The following is a 13,926-nucleotide window of genomic DNA, read 5'->3' as shown; positions in this document are numbered from 1 at the left end:
CTCTCTCTCTCTCTCTCTCTCTCTCTCTCTCTCTCTCTCTCTCTCTCACTATGTGATCCTGAGAAGGGGGAGGACCTGAACCCTGCTAAGAGTCAATACCCCTGCAGGAGTCCACAGGATCTCACGCGCACACACTCACACACACACTCACACACACACACACACACACACACACACACACACACACTTACTCACAGTGCACTGCAGCTACTGCAGCCTGAATGACTGCAAAGCAGAAGGAAGCAGGAGTGCGAGTGAGGGGAGGAGGAATCTCTGGAGTTGCTACTTGTTGCTCTTGGTTTTCTGCGCGGATCGAGGATGGCGTTCCTTCTGCTTTCCCTGCGGCAGTGGGACCTTGTCTGAGGTGAGCACTAGCTTTCCACTCTTTTTATTATTTTGTTTTCTCTCTCCTTTTCGCCGTTGAATAATTCTGTGAGAGGTTAAAAAAAAAGAAGGGGGTCTGGGCTACAGAATTTCTGCTGGAGTGCTCTCTTGGTGGAATGGCGGAGGAGGTGTGGAGGGGAAGCTTTTCACGTGCCAGGGAAGCAACGTTATCCCGCTGATCTCTCGGGGGGAAAAGAAGCAAAGCAAGGGTAGAAAGAAGCAGACTTTTACTCTGAGGAACAAAACGTGGGTTGTGGAAAGAAATGTCTGGCTCAGAGACACAAAAGAGCTGCAACATGTGATTCTGAGCTCTGCTTCTACAAGTGGGACCAGCAGAAGATGAGGAATGAGAACTGGGTCCAGCTCTCTGTGTCTCCAGACTCCTTTCTGAGTAATGCCTCCCCTTCTTTGGTGTTTGTGTGTGTGTGTGTGTGTGTGTGCAGTTTTGGGCTGTTTTACTGAGCGAACCATGCAACATAAATGTGACATTATTCAGAACCTATTCAGTGTCTGTGTGTGTGTGTGTGTGTGTGTGTGTGCTCTAGGTATAGTCCCATTCCAACATGCAAAGGCTCAAGGCAGTGTTTAAGTACTTTAGCAGTGTGTAGCCCTCATTTATCAGCTCCTGCACGATTACAGTGTTTTCTCTTCACTCCGCCACAGATACTAGCTCACTTCAGCGCGCAGCCTCATCATCACTCCTCCACCAACATGCGTTTACATGCTGCAGTCGATTACCCGCACACAGAGGTACTAAACGTCAACAAGTCTGTCTGAAGGTTGCTCTTTTGGAAGTCTGACGTCAATAATTGCAGTGACGTTCATGTTGATTTAACATTTTCTGACCTTTTTTAATGTGTGAATTACTTTATGTACGGTTATGTAAAGTTTGTGTGGGGAGACACTTCAAATATTTCAGATTCCACGCAAAGAGTTTTTAGATTTTTCTCAGCAGTAGTGTGGAGTGTCCGGCCGTGGGGTTGGGCATTGTTGTCCTATTATTAGAGAATGCCGGGCCAGCCAGCAGCTGTGGGGAAGGAAGTAGGCTCGGAGCAGCAGGAGAAGAGGGATTACTGGGAGGACTGAGCGGGAATTATGGAGCGACTGGAATGGCATTCCTAAGGTGGCAGAGTCACTGGAGAGGAAGATGAGTGAGCCAGAGCATCAGACGGGGATCAGTGTGGATCTTAAGAAAAGACATGAGAGGTTGGAGGTCAGCAGGGATCTGGACTGAAACACCCCGCTTGTAATTGCAGATTACAGCTCGTTGAACAGCTGGATAATTTGGTTGTTGATTTATTGGCACAGGTTTTTTTTTCATTAAATTAATCAGGTTTTTATCTTTGTTTTTTTTAAACTTATACTTTAACCTTAAGGTTAGTCACACTTTCTCACAACTCAAGGTGAAATCTGAAATTGCTTTTGTCAACACTCCAGAAGAGTTTACAATGATATAAAACAGAGAAAAGCAGGAAATGTTGACATTAGAGAAGCTGAAACCAGTGAATGTTCTCCTTGATGAATGAATTTTATCAACAAATCATCCCCTTGTGTTGACTTCAGATTTACTTTTAATTAAACACCTATAGAATCACTATATTGTATTCCAGACTACAGTGGTCAGTGTAATGGATGATCATTTCAGTTTGTATAAAGGGTGATAAATAAAACACAACCTAATATATAGCTTGTCACTCTTTGTAACGTCTTTATTTCCGGCAGCCCGGGCAGCGCACGCTGACCAAGTGTTCTCAGGCGGTGAAAGTGGAAGGCGTTCTTTGCAGATAGCGATTACTTGGTGATTGACTGCTGTGATAAACTGCTGCCACACTGGCTAAAGAGATAATAGCATCCCGGTATATCTCCCATATCTCTGCTATCTCTGCCGCTCTGCCCTTGTTAGTCTCCGGTGTGTATTCCAGTCGGGTGTGCTTACTCTATTTCATAAGATAGATACATCAACAAGGCCTTTGTCATCAGTAACTATTTGTTACATTTATTTTTTAACATTTATGTTTAAAAGTTGCCGGTCATTTCCCTGCATGTAGTGCTGAATGCAGACTGTGATGTGTTTGCTGCTGTGGAAACAGTGGTCTTATTAACCACTATCGGTAAAGATTCAAGATTAACATCTCTTGTCTTGATTGTACTTGTTTCGGTATTTTTTAACTATTGTGAAATCAAAGATGGGGGAAAGTGGTATCAGAGACTGTGATTTCATTAGAAGTTTTCCCTTTACTAATACTTTATATACAGTGTGTATAACGTGTGTAGGCCTACACATTGCAAAAGTGGTCAAGAGAAAAGCACATGGGACGTGTGCATGTGGGGAGGGGGGGGGGTGCTGTTGACAGAGTTCACTGTATTTTAATATAAAAGTAATTTAGTTCCCATGCTGTCCATAGCGTCTCCACCTCACAAACATTACTGTGGCTTACAGGCTTTTACAAGCACAGGACCTGCCCTCTCTTTCCAGCTCCCCCCCCCCCACCCCAGCTCTCTGAAGAAGCAGCTGTGTAATTAGTCAGCGCCATGAATCACAGACACCAGAGTGGGTCTTGACGTATGTTTGACAGCAATAAACGAGGAGCGATTTCACTGTATATGTGGATTCTGGGTTTTTTGTTGAGTAGAAGGGTGTTTTGTTGGCGTACCGTACAATTCTGTACATGTGTTGGCTGGGTACCTTCTGCGCATCCACAGACACGCACGCCTTGTGTGTGTGTGTGTGATCAGATGTGTGGTAAATGAACTGCTTCTTTCAGATTGCATGTTTGGGCAGGTGGCTGCAGCTGGAGCCTCCGAGTGTGCGCTGGCACTTATTGCTTATTAATATCAGAATCAATTAACATTTCATTGTTTTCCCTCCCGCAGTCACCTAATGAGGGCTGTGGGAAAGTATTCATCGTCTCTTTGTCATAGCAATTAAGTGCTTACAATCTGAATTTAGGGACACAAAATCCCAGGCTTTCTGTGGATACAAACTGAATTATAAATGATATCCATTTGCTTGTTATAGAAATATCTCAAAGGGATGGCTCAGATGTTCTGGAGTGGGGTTGTATGAGGTACTTATCTATAATCCTTCTATAACCTACAGTAGAATACGGCTGGCTCGCCCCCAGCTTGGAGAAGCAGACAGCAGTAATCGCAAGAAATTGAACACTATATTTATAATATTTTCACCGTCGTTTCTTGCCATGAGACAGCCTTTTCCGATGGGGAACTGATGCCGTTTTATCCACGTATGCTCATGCCAAAGCCACAAGACTCCAAGTGTTTTTACCTTGCAGAACATGGGAGTTGCTGGTCTACGTACCGCTGCCTCAATCGGTTCGTTGTTATTGCGTGACTTTGGTCGGTTCGGATTCACCGTTCTGAAGTTCTGCCACTGGTCTGGTGGCTTTGTCGAGAGCATAGAACACGCCTTCAGTTCCCCCCTCTCAAACATAGACTGTGGAGCTGTCTCAAGGCAAGGTAAAGGGGTGAAAATGTTCCAAATATAGCGCATACCTGAACTGATATTGATTTTAGGTGGGCCTTTTTCGCTGCCCCGGTCCACAACAGTACATGTTCTGCCGATCGTCATCTACTGTAGGTGATACACTGACTGTGGATGATCACCTCATACGACCCCACTTGAAAACATTCTAACTATCCCCTCTATGTGCCCTGCTTTGTGGGAAATCTGCTGTGCACATTTGCGCTTGCAGAGGAACCTATCAATTTTGGACTTTTTGTGCCGTCCTTGCGCCAAACAAGTGTGTCTCATGACCTGTATGTTGTAAACACACATTACAACAGCTCACATATCAGCTCTCTGCATGCGGTGTGATTGTACATTTGTATGTACTGTAGGTGTGTACAGGAGTGGAGGAAACCAGCTTTAAGGCGTAGGCTTAGGAGCACTTTACATATTGATAAGATGACATCATAATATGTTGATATATTCACTGACTGCCGTTATTAATCCAGCTGGAGTCCATATGCAGTCGTTAATAATTGAATTATGTGGCCCCCTTTCAGCAGATGTGGCTCTAACCCCCTGACTGAGCTCTTCGACATCCACGCCCTCCACTGAAGCTGCCAGGCAGACGGATGTATGTGCTCACTGCGTGTCTGGTTGTGTTCACGGCGGCTTAGAATATGAATAGGCACATCGCACAGTGTCAGCATGTACGCTGTATGCCACCATGCTGCATAGAGATGTAGTTCCAATAGATGCTTCCACGTTCTCAATGAGTTCATGGTGGAGTGGAAGACTCACTAGGAAAGTCAGTAAATATCCATTTGTCGTTGAAATTGAATGATCAGGTAAGCATCAAAGAATCTTAGTTTGACATGCTGTGTTCCCAGCTTCTTTGTGCTTTGTGCAAAGAATTTGTGTCACTAATAATGGTATAGCATTGTGGTAATATTTGAATAATACGGCTTGTAAATGATTTGTTAAGGCAGTAAGTCATGTTCACTTTTACATTGTGTGCGATTTTACATCGCTACCTATTTGCTATTCCAGTGTTATTCTGGGGAGACAGTTCTGGGAAGTAAATGTCTCACACGGAGTTGATGATCTGTGTGATTGTGTGCATTTCTTTGCATATGTGAAGTTGTTTGTGTTGTGTAGATGTAAAGGTGAGTGGGCCATCTTGGTCTGACCAAGCATTGTTGTGTTGATTCACCCAGGAGCCGGACCGCCCGTCGACTTTTCAATGAGTCAAGAGATAGCAGAGCAAATAGTTCGGGTCTCTTGTCTGTGGATCTCCAGCAGTTGTTCAGTGTCTCTAGTTTAAGAGTTTAGAATACCGCAAATGCTTTTAAAGTTTGTTTAAAGAGGTGATAGTATGCGAGTGTTTTTGTGTGTATGTTTGCCATCACACCTCTTCCTGTTGTTTTTGCGTTTGTATGACATCACGCACCGCATGGTGTAGAACAACACTGTAGTGTAGAGTTGCCTATTGTTGGAACACTGGAATAACAAGATGGGTTTCATTTAGTTTCTTATGATAATAAGTTAGAATAATTGTCCAAATTCCTGTTGATTTTATTAAATATATATTATCTTCAAACGCACACGTCAATGGCGCCGCGCTGGTGTCCACCCGGTTGTCGTGTTTCCATCACTGCTGATCGGACCTGTGGCTCATGCATAACCGTAGCGCTGAGTCATTAGTCCCAGGAATGAATGCAGATTGTAGTTTCTCCCACTAAAGACAAAAGCCAGACGTTAGCGGATGTAAGTGTTTGTTTTTTTTGCCCAGTGGGGGAGGGGCCATATAGTGTGACTGCTGGTGTTTCTTGCTTTTGTCTGACTTCTTTTTTTAGAGATGTTGTCTTATCTCTAAAGCTCAGTATTTAATGTAGTCATTACCGAATGACACAAAGACCAAACTTGAAAAAAGTACTCTCATGGTAGACTTGCAATTTTCTGCAAAATGTGTGAAATGTGCCACAAACTATGCAAGTGAGGAATCTCTACTTGTCGCTCTTTTATATTTTTCTCCTCACTCTATTCAAATCTGCCTTGACATTGATGTATAAACAGACTTTCATCACAGAGATCCAGATTGACTGCTAATCAATAAAATCTATGGAGTCACTGAACCACCCCCCCCCCCCCCCGGCTGTCAAAACACAATGGAACTGGACAGCAGAAAAGAGCGCACACTGTCTGCATGCAGTAGTTCTTCCACTGTACGCTCTGAGAATATGCAGGTTTTCAAAGCGGTTAGTCAAGGTGTTGACCTCCTGGAAAACCCAGCGTGGACAATACAATCGACATGGTCACCAAGTTTCTTTTTTAACTACAAGGCTGTAGTTCTATTGCTGCCTAAGTGCATTTTCAACCGCTCTATAATTTATGAGGCACCGATGAAAAAAGATGAAAAACTTGAACTCGCTAACTTGTCTCATGTCGCTCAGCTTTCAGAGACGCCATGAAACAACTATCACGTGTATAAATACTCTCCCGCGGCTGGTGGGGCAGTGAGGGTTCACCAGAAAGGATCCGAGGCCTGCGGTGTTTCCACAGAGCAGCGAGGCAGTGAATTATTAAATACAACAACAACAAAAAGTTCTGCACTCCGATGTATAGTTGTCCTACAGACTCCCTCGTGACATCCTGACCTTTCTAATCAAGTAAACTCACATTTCTCATCGGCACCGTATCGCAAGGCTTTCGTGGTTTCTATGGTAACCAGCAAAGGGGATCAGTAGACGTTCCACAGAGTCAGATCAGCAGAGAAGGCTCACGCTGCGTCCTGAGAGAGGCTGGCTAATATGTGGACGGAAAAGATTACGGACAGATTTTAATAAGTTTATTTCCCCATAGAGTCAATGACAACACATACTTTCCCATGAGGGAGGTCGTCCTGATAGCAATAGCATTCATGACACCTTCATGACACTTTGTAATTGTGTGATTAACCCTTATAATTATTTTGATCATTTTCATGCAAAATTTCAGGCAAAATTGTCTGATTCCAGCTTCCTAATGTGAACATGTTGTGGTTTATTTACCCCACTGTGACAGTAAACTGAATATCTTTGAGTTGTGGACAAAACAAGACATTTGAGGAGGACGTCATCTTGAGCTGTGGGAAACACGGATCGACATGTTTCTCCATTTTCTGACTCCTTCCATGATGGATTATTGTCCTTATTCTCCATTTATCAGTTCCCTTACTCAGTTGATTCTACAGTGTTCTCTCTCAGTTTAACACACACACACACACACACACACACACACACACACACACACACACACCGTGGTAGTGAGATAAATCATGCTGGTGCTGGTGATGCTGAGACAAAACAGAAAACAGGAAAGCGGGGGAAATGATCTCCACTCCCAAAGGTTCCCCTCTCCCTCCCAACGTACCTCACTTCCTGTCGCATAACTCTCCACTTCGATCCTTCACATACACACACACACACTCACTCAACAAAACTACACACAACTATTTGTTAGTATGCAGGTATTGAATATGGTTTAAAAGGAGATCTGTAGTCATTATAACCAGATTTTGCACTGTCCCTGATACAGTTGTACTCCTCCTGTGTCCTGTAATCGATCTCTCTGAATAGCTGTGCACATACAAACACTGCATGTATGCCCGCATGCGCACTCGCAGACAGAAGTTGCATCTTTTGTCACTGGGGCTGTACCACTTCTGAGGAAAAAGACACTCCCTGAGTGAAGTGACTGAAGGCGTTCAAATACAGAACTCCAAATCTGCCCCGTTTCCTCCCTCCGGCCTCACTGACGACGTCCATTTCGTCTGCGGAAGGACACGGACATGCACACAAACACGCCCGCAATGTGTCTGTGCGCGTGTGTTGGAGAGAAAGACGGCAAGATTGCCGTTTATAGCTCGGATGTGGATTCCCACGGCAGATAGATCAGAGGGATGACGACACTTACACGCCACGTTGATGTTGCGTGTTTAGTTTGTCTTTGCTTCATGGTTCAGTTGGTCTGTGTGTCGACTTGTTAGCAGATTGCCATTGGCTGACTTATTCTATTGTGTGCTATGCTGAAAGCAACTGAAATCAGAAGGCTTGTTGCCAAAACAGGAAATTAAAAAAGGTGTATCTCACCTCGATCAGCTGTTTAAGCTTCAAGGGTTTTTCCAAACTGAAATATATATATATATAATATATTGTCAAGTCTTTAATGGTGTAAAACTATTCTTCGTGGGCTTTTATTGTGAAGGAACTGCAAGAAGTGTTGGGATGCATATAGTTTAACAATCAAAGGGAAGGAATGTACATAAATGAGTATATGAAATTGGAGTGAGTTTACCATCTGTTGGAACAGTAACGAGGGCTGCGGTCCATAACTTAAAAATGACCCGGCAGTATCTAAGTGGAAAGGTGCTTCAATGCTTCCTTTCTCATCTCCTGGATCATCTTTTAGGTACGGAAAGGAGATGATGCTGGCCCACAATTCCTTGCAGCAGCACTATTTCAAGTGACAGGACAGACCAACGTCAGTAACATCGGCCGTCGCATAATTACGTAGAAGCTGTCAGCAAAAAACATTAACATCTGAACATTTCAGTGTTTCATGAAACATCATTTCAACAGAAAAAGAAAAATGCTCTCCACTGAAAATGTGTTTTGGGTGAAGGTGTTTATATTTCTAGTGTTGCGTCGTTGTCTTAGAGTACACAGCGATTCACGGAGGTGAACTTTTCCACCCTCAAAATTCATTCAAATGGTCTCTTCACCCAAATGGCCAAATAATACATTAAACAATTAAAAAATCAATACAATGGAGATGAGTGGAACGTTAGAAAATTCAACACCAACATCTCTTTCCAGAAATGGTGCCATTGTTACTCTGGACAATCCACATCCATAGATCACAGTCGGCAGTTTTTGGAACTACTTTTCTACTGTCGACAGTGTGGTCCATGGAAACCGCCCTGCCCCCACCCGCACCCAACCACCACCCAGCCTCACATCCCCATGTTCATTGTATTGTATCGCATGACACGAGTGTATGTTTGCATTTGTTTCGAGAGGACCAGCTCCATGAGATCCAGGCTCTGCGTGTTTGTTCATTTGTGCATTCATGCATATTAAATCCTGCAGCACATTGACTACAATTAGAAAGATAAAAGCGGGTGCTCGTGTGCCAAACTATGTACACGCAGGTGAGAGCTTGATTAACAGTCGGCACATTTGCACAGATCAGAGGTCAGTGGTTGATGGATGGAGAAGTTTTTACAGTACCATTACTTGCCAGCTTCAGTATTGCCTGTATCGCTGCCAAATCCCCAGTCACCCCTCCGTAGTCTCACTCTGTGGGCCACTTACATTTCACATGGCCGTTTAACAAGTTATGGCTATTGTTCATATGACAATGGAGTCTCTGTGTCTAAATGAGAAGTAGTGACCCTTATGTGGGCTGTGACTGAATTCCATAAATTCCAGCGTTACAGAATACAACGGGAAACAGGATCAGATATTATGAGGTCTGTATATTTAAGTTACCCGCTCCATTAAATGCCACGTCTACATATTGACACAGGTTTGTTTTGTCCCACATTTGCTTTGTTGCGGCGCAATTGTTTGCGTAGCACACAAGTGAAAATGGGAACCCGAGTGAGCAAAGAAAAGAAAGTGAGAAATGGGGTTTCTTCCTCACTCGTACAAAGAGAGAGGGGGGTGTTATAAAGAGCAGCAATAAAAAGCTTAGGAATGAACTAAAGAGGAGTATAATTTAAGCACTACAGTCCCACTTCTGTAATGACACGGTTCGTTACCTATAAAACCGGCTTCCTGGCTCTGTCTGTCCTCTCATTTCTTTTTTTTTCCTGCATCTTCATAGCCTGTGGTGTTGGAGCAAAGACTATTACAGATAAGAATTTGGATTAGTTAATGGCGCAATATTTCAGCACCTTTGTATAAACTCGTTGCTCCCAGCGAAATGCCGTGCAGCAGGATCGCCCGTCCAAAAAGCAACCAAAAGTGAATATTAATCAAAGTGGGACTATGAGGGCAAAGCGCACGTGGGATCCACGAGCACACGTGAGATCCACGTGTGTGTAGCGTGTGCAACTCAGTCAAGTTTCACAGATTTAAATTCAGTCCATCATTCTATTTCATACAATGTGTGTTTGATAGTCGTGAGTTCCCAAACTTAAATCGCAGACAAGTAATTAGTGAGAACAAGTATTCATATCCTTTACTGCAGTAAAAGTGCTAATACCATACTGTTGAAATAATCCACTACGAGTAAAAGTACTGCATTCAAAACCCTGAGTCAAAGTATATTATTATCAGCAAAATGTACTTAAAATAGCGAAAGTAAAAATACCCGTGCAGTAAAAGGTTCCCTGTCAGTGTTGTGCTATGACATCTGATGTTTCAGGATCTATATTTGCTACATGTTGCATGTTTTTAACTCCTTTATTATACTGTTGGTTAGTTTAATCTACAGCGATCATAATATTATATAAAATCATCGTATGTACGCTGGACCTCTACACACACACACGCACACGCACGCACGCGTGGATCTTATTTCTGCCCCCGAATATTGACGGTGTTTTGCCCTCATATGGGACACTAAGAGATTTGAAGCTCACTGCGGCAGTTTTTAGTACATCGTGTTCATTGAGGTAGCGGTGCTGTTCAAGATGAGAGCGTTTTGTTTGGTAGCCTCAGACATGTAGCAGCAAAACTGTTTACGCTTCTGTTCTTCCATCCCTCTCCCATAGTTGTGTGAGGGAGGTGTAAAAGGGGAGTTTCCACGTAGATTAAGTAACAAACAGGATTACTGAAAGGAGATGGACAGCGCAAACCCGTGGAGAGCATTCACCGCATGCGTGCGTTTGTTCTCGCACGTGCGCGTATGAACCTGCTCGTGCCCCACAAGTGGGATCGATGACGCCTCAATTTGTTCTTCTTATGTAGAGATAAGTATCCAGATGTGAGTTGGTGTGTCTAACCATGCAGTCAATAGTCCTTTCCCTTGTGTGTGTGTGTGTGTGTGTGTGTGTGTGTGTGTGTGTGTGTGTGTGTGTTGTTTTGCTGATCCCAGTGAGTTTGCAGGCCGGGCGCTTATTTGTTTGATCTACAGGGGATTGATTTCCCCGTGTAAGCATTCGCTTAAATGTCAACAACAGAATGTGGGCTATTCTCGCTGTAATCCTTCCATTGTCTCTCTGGCGAGCGCTGCACATGGCCTTACTGTGTGTGCACATGTGTCGCTCAGTGTGTGTGTGTGAGAGAGAGAGAGAGAGAGAGAGGCCGGGTAAAAGTGTTGAGGTCAGATTACTGCTGGAGGCACAAGTCAATAAGATGATCAACAGGTAATTAATCGCCAGCTGTTGTGATAATCAAGTCATTAATCAAGCGCAATGAATACCAAACATTGTTTGGCTCCAGCTTTTCAAGCGGGCTGATCGCTGATGATCAGACGGGAGGAGATTTGAAGATATGACCCACGGCTCGGATGAATTGTGATCGGCATTTTCCACAATTTCCAAGTAGTAGTTAAAGTTTTTAGATAGATTCATCTCTATTTCCATGTACACTTTCTCTGTACAATTTATTTTGCAAATTAATTATGATTAAATCGGAGCACTTTGAGTCGTAAAGTAGCCATTTCTTGCTTATTGCAGTGACGGAATTCAATGAAATGCTTTTACACACTCTAGCTATGAGCATTGGTCGATAATTTCAGGTTTGGTGTTGTTTGTATTGTTGGTTGCTGTGTGATACGAGCTGCTATTGGTCGACCTCGTGCTCTTATGATTCTCCCTCTGGTGTGAGCAGCACTATTGTGGTTTGGGTCTATGGGGGTCTGTGAGATCTGAAGCCCACCAGTGGAGGAGGGAGATAAGACCAGAGCTACACAGCCACTGGCTAAGCTTAAATCTGCACAGCCAGACTGCCAATAAGCACAGTAGGAAACCGTCGGTACTCAACTTAGAGGTGTTTAGCAGGTTGGTAGCACATTATGAAGTAGAGTCCTTTTCAATATTACAAAACGGTCACGCTCAGGCTATTTCTTTTTCTTTTTTATGTTCTTTATTGTGTGTTAAAGAGCCAGTGTGAAGCATTTCGGGGGTTCTAGTGGCAGAAAAGGAATATAATATTAATAAGTATGTCTTCTTTGTAAGTTATCATCTGAAAATAAGAATTGTTGGTATTTTTTCACTACCTTTCAGAATGAGCCGTTTATATCTGCGTAGGGAGCGGGTCTACAGTAGCCCAGAACAGACAAACCAAACACCGGCTCTAGACAGGGACATTCATATTTTTACGTTTTCGCCTCTTTTACGATATACAGAATCTGTATACGAAGTTGCATGTGACTGAGCACGATGGTGCATGAACGACTGTGTGTGCACGCCGCTGTGGCACGTTTGTTCTGTCTGTGCTCATCTCAAGGGGTCGCTTCATTAGCGACACCTCTCTCATCTCCCTCTCTCACTATTTATTCATGCTCTTTATTTCTTTAATCATTGCTAAAAAAGCAAAAAAAAAAAGTTCAGCCCGCTCCATATTGCATGTCTGTTTGTCTCCGGCCAACAGTGTCACACAGACTCCTCTGTTCTCTTGTCTTGTTTAATGAGTCCTGCTTGGGATCGTACATTCTGCAGTGTTGGCCTTTACTCTGGGGGCCACGAGGGAGTGGGAAGCCTGAATGAGAAGAGGAAGAAAAGACAGCATGGATAGATGGCACCAGTCTGTCACCATGGCACCGTGGAGTATTAAGTTATTACGGTCAAACTTTCGAGTTCAGAGAGAAATTCTTTAATGACTGGCTCACTAGATACATGGGAGTCGTGGCCTTCCCTGAAAAGAAGGCTAAAGCATTCAGAGATGTTTTGAATTCCCTTTAACTGTGTGTTCGTTAAAGGTCGCCTCAGAGAACCAGAGATTTTAGACGGGCTTTGATCTCCCTTCTGACATCCCTTTAATCCACTCAGACGCTCCACTTTCTTTGTGAAGAAAACACTTGGTGGAAAACAGACGAGCCCCCCTGTTTTTCTCTGTCCCATCTGTTGGTCCTCTCTCTGCCAGATTTCTGTGGATTAATTCAGAGTTGATTGGACAGTACTATTAAGACGTCGGGTCGGAGTGGGCAGTTAGCCAGCGTAATGCATCAAAGTGGACCACGAGGATGCATCCGCTATGAAACCATGTGTCTGTCTGTTTTCTGCGTTGCTGTGTAATCAAAGCCAACGGCAACCAGAAAACTGAGTTTGAGTCCAGTGCAGTGCAGTGCAGTTGAAGTCTTTCTCATTTCATAAGGGACTTACATTTTTCGTTGAAGCATGTTGCAGTAAATACTGGCTGTGTCGTGTGATGATCCACAGCTTTTCCTGCAGTGTATTTCATGTGTTAAAGCCATCTAGCAACAGGACGTTTTGCAGTGTCATAACAGCATCCGACCATCAGTTGTACATTACCAAGTTCTCCACAAGGGGACAGTAGCAATACAGTTTTGATGTGCTGTTTGGATCATCCTGAGTTCATACATAGGTGTATATTTGTATATAGAGATAGATAGATAGATAATATATATACACACACAAAGTCTGTTCTTGTGTTAAGTCTATTATGTATAGTTTGCACAGCCTATATCTATAGGACACAGTAGTCATTGAGCAGCTTTTCATTTGATAGAACGTTGACTATCTGTGGATTTTGGACAGGTGATGAGACAAAACGAGCACTTTCATGACATCGCCCTGGACTTTAGGGGATTGTCATAGTTGTTTGCTGAGATGTTTAGACGAAAGAACAATTCATCAAATAACCTTCAGATGAATCACTAATGAAGCAATTGTTAGCTGCAGCCCTATCTGCAGTACATCTATACGTACACACAGTTGCCAGTTTATTAGGTACACCAAGCGTAACAGTCCCGCTATGAATCCCTCCATGAAGGTTATAATGCTCAGTTGTTGTTGAAACTGTTTTGGAGAGTTGTGTTGATATTAACGGTATGGTCATTTAGGAGACTGCAGTTTGTGGTGTTATTGAACTGTATTATGATATACCGACAGGCGTTTCTATTAT

At 43.4% G+C, this 13,926-nt stretch overlaps 1 protein-coding gene across 7 annotated transcripts in view; it reads left to right on the top strand.

The window, feature by feature from the left end:
• The window catches only part of dab2ipb (DAB2 interacting protein b), a 123,176-nt gene that overhangs the window by 27,554 nt on the left and 81,696 nt on the right, over window positions 1-13,926 (top strand). Inside the window, exon 1 of one of the 7 annotated variants that reach the window (XM_031860081.1) lies at window positions 67-364. The exons of the other annotated variants lie outside the window; for them this stretch is intronic. The gene's annotated coding sequence lies outside the window, so the exon portion shown is untranslated. Of the gene's footprint in view, window positions 1-66; window positions 365-13,926 lie in introns of those variants that run through there. 7 annotated transcript variants of the gene reach the window in all.

The sequence above is a fragment of the Anarrhichthys ocellatus genome, unplaced genomic scaffold, assembly GCF_004355925.1.
Source record: "Anarrhichthys ocellatus isolate YVR2014 unplaced genomic scaffold, GSC_Weel_1.0 scaffold23, whole genome shotgun sequence".
Classification (NCBI taxonomy): domain Eukaryota; kingdom Metazoa; phylum Chordata; class Actinopteri; order Perciformes; family Anarhichadidae; genus Anarrhichthys; species Anarrhichthys ocellatus.
The sequence above is the reverse complement of the archived record's forward strand: the minus strand, read 5'-3'. Positions and strand labels throughout refer to the sequence as shown.